This window comes from Chanodichthys erythropterus, chromosome 16 (assembly GCF_024489055.1).
Source record: "Chanodichthys erythropterus isolate Z2021 chromosome 16, ASM2448905v1, whole genome shotgun sequence".
Taxonomy (NCBI): Eukaryota; Metazoa; Chordata; class Actinopteri; order Cypriniformes; family Xenocyprididae; genus Chanodichthys; species Chanodichthys erythropterus.
This window is the reverse complement of record NC_090236.1, coordinates 6,220,283-6,236,122: the sequence shown is the minus strand read 5'-3', so window position 1 is coordinate 6,236,122 and position 15,840 is coordinate 6,220,283. Positions and strand designations below refer to the sequence as shown.

The following is a 15,840-nucleotide window of genomic DNA, read 5'->3' as shown; positions in this document are numbered from 1 at the left end:
TGTTACACCACCTATTACCATCAACAAAGGAAAGGTCATATTAGACCACCTATACAGATAGATTTGAGTTTATAATCTCAAATTAATACCGACTGTAGATTCTCTTACCCAGGTCTTTGAAGAGGAATGGTTCATGATTTTTCAGTGCATAATAAAAGTCCTTTTTCACTCTGTCTCCTCCAGAATGCAGAGCTTCAAACAGCTTTCTCATTTTACCCTGGTTGGTTTCTTCTGCTCTGATCTCTGAATATGTTTCATCATGTATCATGTCTTTATTTTTTAACTCATCTGCTATTGCCATCACAACCTTAACCCTTTGAATAAGCATGGCAAAGTTCCTATCCACAAACTGGGCCTCTGAAAAACAAATTATTAAATTAATCACAGTTTTACACAGAACTCAAACAAGCCAAAACAGTTCAGATTAGAGTGACTACCAGCAGCATTAGAGCCACCAGCAGAATGAAGTAAAATTGCAGGAACAAGCAGCATCTGAGACTGCCACATCTCTGTCTCCAAACTTTACTTCCCACTATCAGTGAAAAATAACATTTCTTACTAACCTAAATTGTTATGATCACTTCCATTATATGTTTTCTTTGTTTGTTTTGTATTGTTTTTAATTTAAACATCTTAAAAACAAAACATTTATATCAATTTACATACAAACTTAGTTGTCCCTAATAGATAAGGCACATTTGCTGAAAACATTTCTCCAGAACTATAAGGAAGGATGAATGAATAGACAGATAGACAGACAGACAGATAGAGAGAGAGATGATTTGATCAAATCAATGTACACAGCCATCCAATGTGCGGTTAAACTTGGAAACACACGACACAGAAATATAGTGTCTTCTCTGTGCAGATGACCTGGTGCTCCTGTCACCCACTAAAGAGGGGCTTCAGAATCTGCCGGAGGATTACTGTCAGTCCTGGGCCTGACAGTCAACCTCCAAAAACTAGAATCATGATGTTCCAGAAACGCTCCAGATTTTAGGGACCAACACACACATTCACACTATCAGACAGAACCACTGAAAGCACAAAAACATACACTTACCTTGGCCTGAAAATAACTCCAACAGGTAACTTCACTTTGGCTGTAAATGAACTCAAAGAGAAAGCTTAAAGGGCTTTCTATACCATTAAAAGATCAATTGAAATTTACATCCCAATCCAAATTTGGCTCAAAATTTTTAAATCTATAATTGAAACTATTGTTTTATATGGCAGTGAAGTGTGGGGTCCTTCTAAAAAATTTGATGTCTTAACCCTTGTGCGGTCTTCGGGGTCTTTCGAGACCCCAAACAACGTTTGCTCAAATAAAAAATAAAAAAAGTTCTCTTTGTCCAAATGGCTTGAGACTTTGTACGGTGGTTAACACATTTAAGATCTACAAATAAAAAATAAAAATAAAAAATGGAATGATATATAAAAAGTTACACTCGTGGTCTTCGGGGTCTCTGGAGACCCCAGGCAACAAAATTTAATTTTGTAACAATAATATATTTTTTAATAACCAATGTAATTTTACTATGTTTATTAATGTTATTTCTCAACATTTGTGGATGATTCGTGATATGTTTTAAATTTATATAAATAAATAAACAAATATTTTTTAAAATAGGCTTTTATGCATAAACAGCTTTTTATGTAAAATTCACTTTATAAAAGGCCCAGATTTCTAACTTTCATTCATGTGGAGAACATGGATAATTTGACATGGTTTAGTGTAAGATTTTTGCCCATCTTTTGAAAAATGCAGTTTTAAAAGTAAAAAAACGATCACTTTTACCAGTAGATGGCTGCAGAGCTCCTCTATTTGCTATGTGCTATTTGAATGACTGAAAGATGTCTTTTCAGAAGTTTGACAAAAAGTAATTTTTATTGTTATAACTGTGATTTCATAACATTTAGATGTGAATCCAACTGAAAAAAAAAACTTGTGAAAAGACACACATAGCAAATAGTGGAGCTCTGCAGCCATCTACTGGTAAAAATGATAGAAAACTGCATTTTCCAAAAGATGGGCAAAAATCTTACACTAAACCATGTCAAATTATCCATGTTATTCCCATGAATGAAAGTTAGAAATCTGGGCCTTTTATAAAGTAAATTTTATATAAAAAGCTGCTTTTGCATAAAAACCTATTTAAAAAATATTTTTTAATTTATTTATATAAATTTATTTATATAAAAATCCTCCAAAAACTGCACAAATGTCGAGTAAAAACAGAGTAAAATTACATCGTTTTTAAAAATATATATTATATTGTTACAAAATTACATTTTGTTGCCTGGGGTCTCCAGAGACCCCGAAGACCACGAGTGCAACCCCCAAACGAAGACCGCACAAGGGTTAAATCCGATGAAATTCTACATTTAGAATTCTGTAAAAGAATACTCAAAGTCCAAAGAAAGATGCCAAACAATGGATGCAGGGCAGAATTAGGCCAATACCCTCTCCTTCTAAACATCCAAAAAAGAGCCATAAAATTCTGGAAACACTTAAAAACAATCGACCCCAACACATACCATTACAAAGCCCTAAAACACCAACAGCTGAGCATAAGTAAGAGTCCCCTGTGCCAGCTAGTGCTGAGACTGACTTACCTCACACCCGCAGAGATCTGCCAGCCTCAGGACTCACACACTTTCAGCTTACACAAATTATAAACACAGAAAAAGACAAACACATCACCCATTAGACAAACACTATCAAAAACCAACACAAACTAGAATGTTATTCGGCACTAAATCGAGAATACACTATTGCAAACTACCTGAGCACAGCGAGTGATGCGAAACTCAGGAAAACACTGACGATGTACAGACTCAGCGAGCACAGTCTGACCATAGAGACAGGCCGGCGCAGATAGACCTGGCTCTCCCGTGAGGACAGACTCTGCTCACACTGCATCCTTCCTCACAGAATGCCCAAAATACCAAGATATCAGAGACCACTAATACCCCAAAATTAATAAAATATTTCCCCAATTTAACACCTGTAGCCCAATTCAAAAACTATGTTACATTCTTGGCGAAGAAGCCAAATGTTCCAATATAGCTGCAAGATTTGTATCATCTTGCCATCTCCTGAGGGACAACCAGAAATGAACAAACAGCCAGTAAACACACCCCCATCAGACCTACACACATGTATATAATGCAGTGGTGTATAAAGTACTCGAAAACCATACTTGAGTAAAAGTATAGATATCTTACCTGAAAATGACTTTGGTAGAAGTCAAAGTCACTGTTTAGAATGTTACTTGAGTAGGAGTTTCAAAGTATGTGTTATTTTTTGTACTTAAGTAAGAAAAGTATTTTTTGTGATATTAAACGTACTTGAGTATTGAAAGTAAAAGTGCAAGTAAATGTAAAATACAAAAGGAGTAAAAAATATTATTAAAATTTGTTCTATACACAGTTTGAGCAGCATAATTATGTTCAGTTTTAACTCTTTCTTACATTTTTCTTTGAATTAAAAAATGGCTAAATGTTTATTGTAATTTTTAAATATAAAAAATACTAATATTTTAATTATACATTGATTGTTCATGTTAATTCATAGTGCACTATAACTAATGTAAGAGACAACTTTAAAATGTGAAAATGTAAATGTCGAAATTAACAATGAACAATACTTATTACTTAAACAATATTTATACAATACTTATACAATACTTATTAATATACAATACTTATTAACCTTTTAATTTACAAATGGACTCATATTGTAAATTGCTACTATTTCATAACAGTCATGCTTAAAACTTACTTGCCGATTTAGGAGAAACTCTTAAAAATAATGGGCGTGTCAGTCCTAATTTTAGGAGTCCTACACTGTAAAAAATGATTTTTTGAACTTGTAAATAAAGATAGCATAATTTAAGTATATTTTACAAACAAATCCTATTTTGTCTTTTTACTTCAGAATGTCATGTTTAATTCAATAAACTACTTGAGGTTTCGTTTTATTTTATTGTGCTTAAATACATAAGTAAATGTAAATGGAAATCCCCAAGTAATATTTACTTAGTATCTTGTCGTAAAATGAACTAATGCAAAAAAATGACAAACGCAAGTAAAACTTACTCCACGAAGCAAGGCAATCTATGCGCATGCGCTCTTGGTCCCCGAAGTGGCGCGCAGAGGAAGAGGAAAGCAACGGAAAATTTCCTGGAAGGACGATTTGATTTTTACACGGTAAGTTATAAAATATTTGTTTATTTAGTTATGTTTCCAGAGAAGTATAGAGCAATTAGGCTGTCTGCAGTTCGGGTGGTTAAAGAGTTAACGCATTAACTGTTATAGTCGACAGAGTTGAGTTTGCTAAAGAACCGATTAGCACAAACATCCGTTATTAGCAAACGGCATATGTGTCGAAAACAACTGACTTGTATTTTACAGTGAAGTTTAAAATAAACTTTGCCGGACGAGAGCGGCGCGACAAATGCCAATAGAAGGGCGTCTGTTTATTCATCTGTGTGAATAAATAATTGTGTCCTCATGTGCTATCTGAATTATAAATACAAGTTTTCTAATTAGAAACTGGACATGTACAGCATCGGAAGTCAAATTTACGAACCCGGAATGATACCCGAGCCCTGAGATGGGTGGCCATTAACTTTAAACGCGACTGAGAAAACCACTAATACCCCATTAATCCACATCAACTACACTGCTTTGTCTTATTTATAAAATAGATAAGCATTTGATGCATATCAATCAAGTAAAACAGAGATTATACTCCCTATTGAAGCTATACAATAGTGATACATTTTCTAGTGTATGTGTTCAGACAGCCTTAAAGGGATAGTTCACCCAAAAATAAAATTTCTTCACCCTCAAGTTGTGCCAAACCTGCATACATGTCTTTCTTCTGCTGAACACAAAAGATATTTTGAAGAACATGGGTAACGTTAACCAAACAGTTGATGGACCCCATTGACTTCCATATGAAAAAAAATAAATAAATACTACAGAAGTCAATGGGGTCCATCAATTGTTTGGTTATCAAAAATTTTCAAAATATCTTCTTATGTGTTCAGAATAAAGAAATTCATACAGGTTTGGAACATCTTGAGGGTGAGTAAATTATGACATAATTTTCATTTTTGGGTGAACTATTCCTTTGACTCTACCAGATGATTGAAAATGTATTGTTGATAGGCTACTTACTTGAATGCAGTTTTTCCTAAATAAATTAACTGTTCAAATTTCAAATCAAGTATATTTATTCAAATTTTATTAAAAGAAATCTATTTCTGACATTAACATTTCTAACATATGTTCCACAGATTGCACTCACCGTTCAAGCTCATGCAAGGTAAGTTGGCAATACTTCTTACAGCCTATGCAACACTGATTAAGCTTGCAGTATTCACTCTGCCAGGACATGTATATAGTTGTATGTAGATGGCTGTTAATGTTCACTGCAATTTACTTTTATTTTTAACAGCAAGTTGAAGATAAGCGAGATGCTGTTATTTGCTGGGAGAATCATCTGAGGAGCTCATTGAAGCCTACCAGGTACATTAATAGATTAATTCAAATTTTGTTTTGACTTAGCATATGTACAGTACTGCAGAAGTCTAGGGCACATTAGTATTTTCATCCCCCCAAATTTTTTTTTACTTTTTATATCTTTGTGCTTTAGTTTGGCATAAAATATCAGTTTACATTCCTAAACATTTATTTTGCCATTATTTTTAATAATCCAGTGAGATTTTTGTATGCACAGGGAGTCTGACAACAGTTGGTGCTCCACAGAAGATCTGGTCTCACCATCATTGAGTCTGTCTATTATAACATGAAGAAAGAAATGAAGCTGAGAATAAATGCGTAAATTAAGAAAAACTGTGGCAATGTCTGCAAAATGTAAAAAAAAAAAAACATGCAAAGCTATCTGAAAAACAATATCAAGTGTACTAGGCCAAAAACTGTTTTAAGTGCAAAGGGTGATCACACCAAATATTGATTTAATCAATAGAAGGTAAATGAAAATCAATTTATGAAAGCATTTTAAAGGCATCCTCACTTTACAGAATTTTTACACAAGTGCCTAAAACCTTTTACAGTACTGTAGCTTTGCAGGTATTTTCTAATCGACTTGCAGATACAGCTCTTCTGGATTTAGTCTGTCATAGTCCCTTTTCCCTCTTTCTTCATGTAATTACAGATTTAAAGGTGCTAAAGAGGATGTTTTGTTTTATACATTTTTGCAATATTACTTGAGACTGTCTTTACTAACTGATAAAGACTATTTATTAGGTGCACTGAAAGTAATAATATTAATATACATCATCTGTGCACGAGGTAGGGCCTTAAAAACATCAGCCAATCGCGTAAACGATTGGCCCTCTGGCTTGTCAATCACTGCCATGACGTTCCTTGTGAGAGACGAGAGCGGCTGCGCGCTCCAGTAACTTTCCACACTCCACAGGCGCCGCATGCAATGTTTTTGTCCGGAGACAGGAGTAACAACTGCAGATTATGAGTTACCTGCGGTGAGTCCGACATAATGAATCCACTAACACAACACAGCGAATGCCGGTGGTAAACACTCGTGTTCCAATACTCGTGCACGAGTTTTGGGAGGCGTTCCTTTGTTCTTACGCATGCGCTCATTTCAAAAACTCACTAACAGTCTTTGGATTCTCAGTCGACGAAAAAATCCTCTCTATCACCTTTAATGATGTCGAGACCAAATCTCTGTGTGTGGCACTTATCACATAAAATTAAAGAGAACATTCAACTTACTGTACAGTATTATAACCACTTTGCATTTATTTGTGTATTTGACAGGATGTCAGCAGAGACATGATTAAAGATTGCTTCACCAGTCATGTAACGAAGATCATTGAACTGGGCAGCACTGCAGGAGAGGAAGATGCCAACACAGCTGACATCGTTATCGTCATTGAGGGAACTAAGGTGTTGTTTTACTCTGATTAAATCTGAGAGCTTTCTGAACCACACATTGGCAGCAATGTCATTGGCCCTTTTGAGGTCTGGATAAATAGTAAATACATAGTTAAAATAGTGATTGTGACTACAGTGGTTCAACCGTAATATTTTGAAGAGAGAGGTATACTTTTTGTGCACAAAAACAAAACATATTCATTCAACAATTTGAACCATTTCATACCTAGTGAACTCAGTGCAGGATTCCATGTTTACGTCTGGATGCCGGCTCATTTTATTAGCCGCCTCCTGCGTCAGCATCAAACCCATGTGTTGTGCCGCTCACATGTTCAGCTTCGGCCATTACTTATTCGGCATATGGACGTAAACATGGAAGCCTGCATTGTCTCTACCTATGACAATGGTTCAAATTGTTGATTTAAGTCTTTATTTTTGTTTTGTTTTTGTGTACAAAAAGTATTCTTGTTACTTCATAACATGAAGGTTGAACCACTGTAATCATGTTGACTATTTTAACGATGTTTTTACTATTTTTCCAGACCTCAAAAGGTGCAATGACATTGCTGCCTATGTGTGCTTCAGAAAACCCTCGGAAGATGAACGAAGGTCGTATGGGTGTGGAATGACATGAGGGTGAGTACTTAATGAGAGAAATTTCATATTTGGGTGAACTTACCCTTTAAACTAACCCCCAAATCTGAGAAACACATTTGAAGTATTTCAAAAATCTTTCTTGGGCTGGATGCTTTAAAGGGTTAGCTCACCCCAAAATTAAATTTCTCTCATTAATTACTCACCCTCATGTCGTTCCACACCCGCAAGACCTTCGTTTATCTTTGGAACACAAATTAAGATATTTTTTGATGAAATCTGAGGGTATCTGATCCACACATTGGCAGAAATGTCATTGCATCGTTTGATGTCCAGAAAGGTAGTTAAATATTTTTAAAATAGTCAACGTGACCACTGTGGTTCAACCCTTATGTTATGAAGTGATGAAAATAATTTTTGTGCACAAAAACTAAACAAAAATAACGACTCGTTTACGTCCAAGTGCCTGTTCATTAGTGGCCATTTCCTGCGTCATTCTGCTTATGTGTTCAGCTTCGGCCAATACTGAGTTGCTGTTCGGACATAAACAAGGAAGCCTGCACTGAGTTCACTATGTATGACAACGGTTCAGATTGTTCAATAAAGTCATTATTTTTGTTTTGTTTTTGCACACAAAAAGTACTCTCGTAGCTTCATAACATAGAGGTTGAACCACTGCAGTCACATTGACTATTTTAACAATGTTTTCAATTACCTTTCTGGATGTCGAAAGGTGCAATGACATTGCTGCCAATGTGTGGTTCAGAAACTCTTGGATTTCATCAAAAGTATCTGCAAAAAGTCTGCTAGTTGGCCATTTTGTTTGACACTTACACTTTTTGTATTTGCTCATTTGTTCAGCAAGTCTCTAAAAAGGTTTGTTATTTTAAATTAAGTTTGTACTATACTGTACTGTTTCAAAGAAACATTGTAATGCAGTGTAATGAATAAGTAAGTGTTGTATGTAAGATCACAGTTAAGCATCTCACGTTAAATTGTTGAGCTCTGTTAAACACATTGAAACATCTGTGATAGGATAAAGATGCTGAACCACTTTGGCCATGTTTTTGGCCGACAGCAGTTAATCTTAATGAATGTGTCCATTCATTTTTGTCCATTTGTTTTATCATTGCCTTTGTTTAATCTGTTTTTTGAAGAGTTTAATTCAAATAAAAATACTCAAGGAAAATGTCTGTTAGTGTTGTTTTTACTGAAAACATCAGTAGTAATACATCACAAATTATATTAAGTAATGTTTAAATAATATTTGAAGTAAAGGTTACTCGGGATAACTAAGAAAGATAACTAGGACTCTTAAGTAAAAGAAATGCAATAAATCCTAATACATTTATAAGCATTACTTAAGTAAAATTTACAAACAAAGAGTCAATAAAATTTACTGGGAATTCCCAAGTAAACTTAACTTAAAATTGTCTAATTAAAGCTACTAATAATTATGTTTAGGCTTTTACTTGGCAATTTTTTGTAAATTTACTAGCCTTTTCTGAGTGAAAAAAATGTCCAAGCTTTTTTCAAGTAAATCCTACTCCAAATTTTTTACAGTGTAAATTTTTGCTCTAAGAGTATTTCACAAAGCATTTTAGCGCTAAAAGTAGCTCCTAAAATCTGTCAAACGTTAGGAGTAGTCAAGAGGACTCCTAAGTTACTAAGACCAAATCACAAACAGTCCTAATCCACCCAAAGACACTGTACACCATTGAGGCAATAGCAATAGAGCCTTGGGTGCTGGACCTTTTCTTCATAAATGCAATACATTTTTATTTATAAATTTGAATCTACGATGAGACGCAAAAAAAATAAAAAAAAATAAATATTGTCGATTACCAAGTTCGATTACGAAATTCACACTTACAAATGATTGAATGGAGTAAAAAAAAAAAAAAAAAAAAAAAATATATATATATATATTATAAGCGTATTTGTTGTGCTGTCCAAGGGGATTGAGTGCTCCGAGCTTGGAATTTAGCCCAAACCCAAAGTTATCCCCGTATCCCCAGGCCGAAAGTGAAGAGTGGGGTGGCGGAGGGATGCAGAAAACTGTCGAAGTAACTATAGACGACTCGACTTTCGTCTGTGTATATATTACTCCTCTCTCGAGCTGATTAGAAAAACTGTTCGAATGTGTTTCTCCCAAACTTTGTTTACAATCTCTTTTAGATTGTAGAATTTACAATTCTACAATCTCTTGAGATACAGACATCCAAGAGGTGGACAATTAATTGTATATACTAGTTTAATTAGTGACACTTAGCCTATTTTAAAACCTTTATGCCAACATTTTAATTTGACTATGGCAACATTTTTATTAAAAAATATTTATTTGACAATTGTATTTTAAAACCTTTATTTTAATGTGGAAACATGACACCTCATTCTACAATATTTCTATGATTAAATCGCTGACTCCTCCCCCATCAGCCAATCACTGTGTGTATACTGCATAGCAACGAGGTCAATTCCTTAGTAAAAGTTTGTCTCAGCAGCTTTGTGAATTGGTTTTTAAGAGAAAATGCGGCCCCTGAAATTGAATACATTTCTGATAAATGTTTCTGTCACTGCATGATGAGGATACAGTTTAAATATGCAACTTCACTGGATAATGAATGCATAACAGCGAACAAATGGATATAAACTAATGCAAATGAATAGTAACAATCGTGATATTAAACAGTTTTTTTTTGTCACATTGTTTTAACCACTTGAGATGCTACTAATGTTAGCATCCTCTCAGCCTCGACGGCAAACATACTAACGTTACCGTTCTCCACTAATTAAAATTTTAAATCTGTTTTTGAAGTGTCCCGCTCTGTACATGGCGCAGCCTCACGTCACGTGTCAAAACAAACTATACGAGGCATCAGTAATAGTTTTTATTTCGCCTCTAGAGGTCGCTCTCGTACTGTATAATCTCAGCCGCTCCAGCAACGGTCGCAACCCGGAAAATGAAATCAACCGCGGTTGTGCGAGCAGTTAGCCTGACTTCGTCATACTCATATTCTAGGCAGAATGTGAGTCTGATACTGGAGGCGGTGCTAAGATGGCGGGTTGAGCAGTCGTGTTTTCCGAGGCTCGTGATAGTTGTTCCCAAAAGTTTAATTAAAGTGAGTATTTCTAACAGCTTATGTCAAGATGTCTGCACAAAAACTGATTAAACCTGCCAAGTTGAAATTAGACCCCAAAGGAAAAGATCTGTCACCTAATATCGAAAAGAAAGACGAGGCCAGAGAAGCGGAGCACGATTACGCGATGGAGGTTACTGTGCTAAATAAAAGAGAACGAGGTAATGGCTCCCTTCCTTCTACGCCATGTAAAACTCCGGCAGAAAAGAGGGTTAAGTCAGCAGCTGAAAAAGAGAAGAATGAGATTTCTAACGAAACCATTCTGGATGCAATTTTAAATTTGGAAAAGAGGGTGGACGAGAAGTTGGCGGATTTGAGTGAACAAGCCAAGCAAAGTAGCGCAATGATTGCAAGCTTAACGAAGGCGATTCAGTTCAACACGGAAGAGGTAAATGAATGCAAGAAAAGAGTAAAGGACTTGGAGACACAAAATGAACATTTGCGCAAAGACAACTGTGATCTTAAAGAGAGAGTGAGAGAACAAGAAAGATACAGAATGAGGTGGTGTCTCCGTATCAAAGGCATAGAAGAGAAAAAAGATGAAGATATCAGATCACATGTCATCCAGTTACTCTGTAAAATTGCACCGGAGATGAACGCAAAAATGGATGAGGCCGTTGACATCGTCCATAGGCTGGGAAGAAGAATGGACAATAAAAACAGAAATGTCATCGTGCTGTTCACTCAAAGGCGGGTGAAAGATGAAATCTGGCGTCGCACAAAAACTTCTCTTATCTGCAAGACGGAAGGAGTTCGATTCGCCGAGATGCTTCCAAGGGAGGATTTGGAAGACCGACGAAAGCTGTGGCCTCAAATCGATCAAGCAAGGCGGGCAGGAAAACTTGCTTTTTTTCGTGGTCCATACGGTTTCATAGATGGACGACGGATCGAGGTTGACGGATGAAGTGATACGTTTCGAATTGTCAGGTAGTTGGTAACTTTTCAATGGGACATGGGAGCGCTATCTAAGGCTTCGGTTCACACAGAGACTGAGTTATTAGTAGTAGTTCAATTGGTGTTTTACTAGTTCTCTTCATCTGTGTTTTTGTTTTGTTTTAACGTTGATGATTAAGGACAAAATTATTTTTAGTTCACTGAATGTTAGGGGCTTAAAGGACATTGTTAAAAGAAAAGCTGTTTTTTTTATTTTGTAAAGGGCAAAAGGCTAACTGTGTGTTTCTACAAGAGACTCATTCTTCAGATTTAGATGCTTCTTTTTGGACTAATCAATGGGGCGACAAGATATTTTTTAGTCATGGTTCAAATCGTTCTGGAGGAGTGGCAATATGCTTCAATAAATGTCCTGGAGAAGTCATCACTTATAAAGCTGATGAAAGCGGTCACTGGTTGATGGTGGTACTCAAAATTGATGTTCTTTTTTTTATTTTAATTAATATTTATGGCTTTAATAATGCAGCCCAAAATAAAAAATTAGTTGAAGATATTTCAATGATAATTTCAGAAACCAAAGTTTTGTACCCATCAGATAATGTTTTAGTTGGAGGGGACTGGAATATGGTTCCAGATGAATGGAAAGATCGGTGGCCTCCTAGACTCGACAAAGGGCGGTTTAATATTAGTGTGGATTTTTTGAAAACAGAAAACAATTTGAATGATGTTTGGAGATATTTAAATCCTGAAGTTGAAGGCTTTTCATGGTTTAAGCCTAATGGGGAGAGTAAGTCTAGAATTGATTATTGGATGGTCAGTGACAACATTTTAAAATATACTTCACAATCTACAATGTCTAAAGCTCCACTAACAGATCATTGCTTTATAGATCTTGTTTTAGAACCTAAATTTAAGCAATTTAGAAACAAAGGTTACTGGAAGTTCAATGCCTTTCTTTTACATAATGAAGAATTTTGCAATAAAATCAGAGAATTAATAAGGGCTATAGAGAGAGATAATTCTTTTGATTGTAATATAAGTAAATGGGAATTTCTTAAATTTAAAATTAGGGAATTTTCTATTACTTTCTCTAAGAAACTAAACAAAGAAAAAAGGGAATATGAAAAGAATTTAATTCGTGAAATAAGTCAGTGTTGTAACAAACCAATTTTAAATAATTATGAAAAGGAGAAGGTGATGGAGCTCCAATGTAAATTAGATCATTTGTATCTGGAGAAGGCGCAAGGTGCTTATATAAGATCCCGCGCTAAGTGGATTGAGGAAGGCGAAAAGAACTCTTCATATTTTAGTAATTTAGAAAAAAGCAGACAACAAAGAAATACTATAAGTACTTTATTGATCCTAGATGAGGAATGTAAAGATTTTAGAAGAATCGAAAAAGAAGTGTTCCAGTTCTATTCAAAACTTTATTCTTCAGATTTCTCCTCAGTTGAGTCAGATCTCTTTTTTGCTAAAATTCAAAATAATATTCCACGTATTGAGAGCTCGTTTAAAGTCTTATGTGATTTAGATCTTAAGATTGAAGAATTGGATTCAGTGGTGGAGAGGATGCCTTTAAATAAATCCCCAGGGACAGATGGGCTCTCTAACAATTTTTTTAAATTTTTCTGGGGAGATCTAAGAAAACTATTATTTAATTCCCTATTAGAATGTATTGAAAGAAAAGAACTGATAGAAAGTATGAAACAAGGCTTAATTACATTGATTCCCAAAAGTGGCAAAGATAAAAGATTTTTAGACAATTTGAGGCCTATCACTTTGCTTAACACAGATTATAAAATTTTTTCTGGGGCTATCGCTGCGAGGCTAAAAAGGGTATTTCTACTATAATTAGTGAAACACAATCTGGGTTTATGGGAGGAAGGTCAATTCATAATAATATTAGATTGGTGTTAGATCTAATTGACTATAGTGATGTGGTTCAAGGGAGTGGATTTCTTATTTTCTTAGATTTTTACAAAGCATTCGATGTGGTTGAACATCCATTTATTTTGAAAACTTTGCAACATTTTGGTTTTGGAGCAAGATTTATAAGTTTAATTGAAATGTTATATAATGGAATAAATAGCTCGGTAGCTCTTGGTCATGGAACCTGCACAAGATTCCCAGTTAAAAGGGGGATTCGTCAAGGATGTGGTAGCTCACCACTGCTATTCATAATGGTTGCAGAGCTTTTATCTATATTGATAAAAAATAATAGTATTGAAGGTTTAACAGTGTTGAATAGGCAAATAATTATTAGTCAGTTTGCTGACGACACAACGTTGTTTTTAAAAAATGAACACCAAATTCCACTAGCCTTAAATGCGGTTAGTCAGTTTTCCAAAGCCTCTGGGTTACATTTGAATCTTAAAAAATGCGAAATGTTAACATTACATGACTTCCCCTTACAGTCATTATTTAATATAGAAATCAAGAGGGAAGTTAAATATTTAGGGATAATTATTTCTAAAGATAAAGAAACACTAGAGAGTAAAAATGTGTTGAATAACATAGATAAATGTAAATCTATACTAAATAGATGGCTGCAGAGGGATCTTTCAATCTTTGGAAGAGTTCTTTTGTCTAAAATGGATTGTTTGTCTAGATTAATCTACCCAGCCTTTTCCTTGCCCATATCGACACGAATGATTAAATTAATAAATAGGGTGAATTTTAATTTTATTTGGAGGAATAAATGTCACTATATAAGAAAGGATGATATGATTAAAAATTATGAGGAAGGTGGTGTGAATGCGATTGATTTTGACGTTATGAATGGGGTTTTGAAATTGAAGTGGTTAAAATCCTTTGTTCAAAATAGTAACTCCTTTTGGTTTATTGTCCCCAATGCAATTTTTAGCAAATTGGGCGGAATACAATTTTTTTTACGTTGTGATTTTGAGTGTACCTCGCTACCAGTTAAACTTTCAACCTTTCATCAGCAAGTGTTGCTGTATTGGAAACTATTGTTCAAACATAACTTCACTCCTCACAACACTCCAGTTTGGAACAACAGATATATAAGGTTTGGCAGAAAATCTGTATATTTTGAGGAATGGAAAAGCAAAGGGATTTGGGCGGTGGCCCATTTCTTAGATGTTAATGGAAATTTGTTATTGTACAGAGAATTTTGTGAGAAATACCAACTGCAGTGCTCAGTTAATATTTATAATAGAATGATTAGAGCTATTCCAATTGTTATAAAATTAATGGTTAGAGAAGACATTTTGTTTTCCAAGGTCTCCCCACAATTAAGGCAGCTCTCCTTGGAAGGTTGTGACTTTTGTGATAAAAAATGTACAAACAGAGTCATTAGAAAACTAATTTTACATGCTTATTATCCAAACCCAATTAAACGGGATTATATACTTAAGGATTTTGATAACTCTGAAATTAAAAGAATAAGAAAAAAATATTTGTCTTTTCCCCTCCCTCCTAAAGCGAAAGAAGTGAATTTCAAAATTTTAAATGAGATTTATCCCACCAATGATTTCTTAAGATTAAAATTTAATCTTGATGTGAATAATTGTGTTTTTTGTGAAACAAATATAGAAAATTTAGAACATGTGTTCTTTTTTTGTGATAGGGTGCAACCTTTTTGGAGAGATATGCAAATCTGGTTACGGTCTAGGGAGGTTGAACTCCCTTCCCTTACTGTAAAGACAATTAGGTTTGGTATTTTTTTGGAAAACAAAGAGTTTGAGTTTATTTGTAATTTTTTGTTATGTCTTGGAAAATTTTTCATTCATAAGTGCAGATGGTTTAAATCTAGTCCTAACTTTAACCAGTGGCTGAATGAGTTTAAACTCTTGTGCAAATCCTTAAAATTAGTTAAACACACAAAAGCCCTCAAATTGATTTCTCTGTTAGTCAGATATAAATTATTTTAAAATTAAGCCCCTTTTGACTTATTTTATTATATATATATATTTATTTATTTATTATTATTATTTTTTTTTTTTTTTTTTTTTTTTGTCAGTTTATTTTATTGTGATCTATGTTTGTTATTGGCTATGCTCAACCTATGGCTGATCATTGAAATTTTATTTTGTGAATTGATTATGTACCTTGTTTGTTTGTTTGTTTGCTTGTAACTGGTTCATTAAAAAAAAAAAAAAAAAAAATGTGAGTCTGATACTGCTCCATTGCACTTGAATTATGGGGCGTGTCTTAACCGAACCAGTAAAAAACAAACTCTGCACTCAATTGGATAGACCTACAACCAATCAGAGCAACGCAGTAAGTGACGTATGTTGAACTTGTACTTAAAGTCCGCGTGAAC

At 34.5% G+C, this 15,840-nt stretch overlaps 1 long non-coding RNA gene across 1 annotated transcript; it reads left to right on the top strand.

Moving 5' to 3' along the window:
- The first annotated feature begins 3,924 nt into the window (after positions 1-3,924).
- On the top strand, positions 3,925-7,464 carry LOC137003424 (uncharacterized). Its single transcript, XR_010891963.1, has 4 exons — positions 3,925-4,212; positions 5,307-5,335; positions 5,468-5,538; positions 6,814-7,464. It is a non-coding gene; the product is annotated as an uncharacterized lncRNA (long non-coding RNA).
- Positions 7,465-15,840: the final 8,376 nt, after the last annotated feature.